Source organism: Phalangium opilio, unplaced genomic scaffold, assembly GCF_054372755.1.
Source record: "Phalangium opilio isolate 3A_F unplaced genomic scaffold, DU_Popi_V2 ptg000077l_1, whole genome shotgun sequence".
Classification (NCBI taxonomy): Eukaryota; Metazoa; Arthropoda; class Arachnida; order Opiliones; family Phalangiidae; genus Phalangium; species Phalangium opilio.
In genome coordinates, this window is record NW_028324185.1 from 8,686,053 (window position 1) to 8,688,293 (window position 2,241).

At 44.0% G+C, this 2,241-nt stretch overlaps 1 long non-coding RNA gene across 1 annotated transcript; it reads left to right on the top strand.

The window, feature by feature from the left end:
- Positions 1-1,094: 1,094 nt before the first annotated feature.
- Positions 1,095-1,831, top strand: LOC149657565 (uncharacterized). Its single transcript, XR_016369995.1, has 3 exons — positions 1,095-1,232; positions 1,295-1,418; positions 1,487-1,831. It is a non-coding gene; the product is annotated as an uncharacterized LOC149657565 (long non-coding RNA).
- The last annotated feature ends 410 nt before the right edge of the window (positions 1,832-2,241 follow it).

Genomic DNA, 2,241 nt, shown 5'->3' on the forward strand with positions numbered 1-2,241 from the left:
CTTCCACCAGCCGTGGTTGTTGAGCCTACAGGCTCCCATAATGGCTTCCACCAGCCGTGGTTGTTGAGCCTACAGGCTCCCATAATAGCTTCCTCCTCAATAAAGAGGTGGAGTGGAAGCATATTCAGAAGGATCTCCAGAGATTCTGTGGGGGTAGTCCTCATGGACCCCGTGATGCCGATGCACGCCAGCCTTTGAAGCTTGCGTAGTTCCTCTTGGGCTGTTTTAAGGCGAACCCTGGACCACCAGACAAGAGCTCCGTAGGAGACCACCAGCCTGATGATTCTAGTATGAATCCAGTTCACGGCACTGGGGCTTAAGCCCCAGGATTTGCTGACTGAACTTCTTATATGCCAGAATAGTATTTTGGCCTTCTTGATGCTAAGATCAAGATGGGATTTCCAAGTAAGCTTGGCATCAAGGTCACGCCAAGGTATTTTACCTCGGTGGACTTCTTCAAAACCTGTCCAAAGAAGGAAATATCATTGAAGAGGTCATTGGTCCTCTTCCGAGTAAACGGTATAAGGACAGTCTTGTTGGGATTGACGGTGAGGTTAACTTCCCTACACCATTCCGCAACAACATGCAAGGCAGTTTTCATCAGTGCAGCGATCGTTGCAGGGAACTTCCCCGTAACAATCACTGCTATGTCATCCGCATAGCCAAAGCAGTGACACCTCCCCTCCCCGAGTCGACCCAGCAGCTCATCCACCACCAGGCACCAAAGAAGAGGGGAAAGAACCCCTCCCTGTGGATAGCCACGGTCGGTGGAGATCTCCAGGGATTCCCCGAGAAGAGACGCCGTCACCCTGCGATTCGTGAGCATGGAGTGTATCCAACGACACAAAGTGTCGTCAATACCAAACCGCTCCGCAGCGCGAAGAATAACTTCACTAGAGACCCTATCAAAGGCTCCCTCAATATCAAGGAAGATGGCTAAAGACATCTCCTTGAACTCGATGGCCCTGTCAAGGCAGTTCAAAATATATTTAACTATAATATTCCATGCTGTATAGGCACACCGGGTTTTGAAAAATATGCATAGTTTAATGCTAATGTATGCGCCGAAAAGAATATCCTTTAGGTAGGCAATATAAATATTGCAGCACAGCAGTTTTTGAAAGTATTTGTTTTAGTTTTCAAGGCTATGGAATGAGGATGACACTTATTGTTATTGACCACAATTATCATGTTGGCCGAAAACAATCACAAACCAAAGACGGAAGACCTCGGTTAGACTACTTAATTGCTTACTACCCTCAGTGAAAATTGATGAATAATAAATTTTTTGTAGTGACACTCGAAAGTTTAGCAAACGATCGAAAGTATGGCACACTGTGAAAGTGCTGGAGCCAAAAACGTATGGCTATATGCCAGAACTTTTGAACGCCATTTTTAGAAAGAGGGCTAATTTCGATGTAAGTATATCTTCATTGTCGCATGTCAGATTGGACCCTTGAAAATAAATATGCTTTGCTATTTGAAGGGCAATTAAAAGAAGAAAATGTTTCTTGGGTCAGATGATCCAAAGAAAATTCATCCCCATCGTGGGATGGTGGATGCTCCCACTAAAGAAGTGCTAAGAGAAAGGCAGCAAAGTCGTTTTGAATCGTCAACCCAAGAAATATGATGAAAGGAGGCCTATTAACTAGATATTAAAATGAAAATAGAAAATATTTGCCATTTGACATTTAATTCACTTGAACAGTATTCTAACTATACAACTTGAACTAAATCATGAACCCGAAATTTATTCATGTTATACATGAAACCATAAGTAACATGATGAAACCAAAGAGGAGATAAAATAGGGGGGGGGGTAGTAAAAACAATTTTCCGTAGTTCAGTTTCAGGTCCCATATTCTTCGTCTTGTATCTGTTATCCCCTATCTGAACTATGTAGGAGAACTGCTGGGCTCCGGCGCCATGGTGCACTGTAGATTTATATCTTTATATTGGTTTTCCCCTATAGAGTAGTGTCGGTAGAGATGAGAGAAGACTGTATCCCTCCCTCCCTCTAGGCGCGCTTTTGTAAGAGAGGATACTGTACGCGCCTGGTAGGGGGGATGACACTGAGCTAAGAGATGATAGAAGGGTATGACGTTTGCATACTAGACCTGACATTACTCTATACTGATTCTCTCCCCATGTCTCTCTCTCTCTCTCCTCTTTGATGAAAAAACCAATAAAACTGACAAAATGGACGGCCTACAAGAAACTGCTGCTACTCGAGGGGCAGTT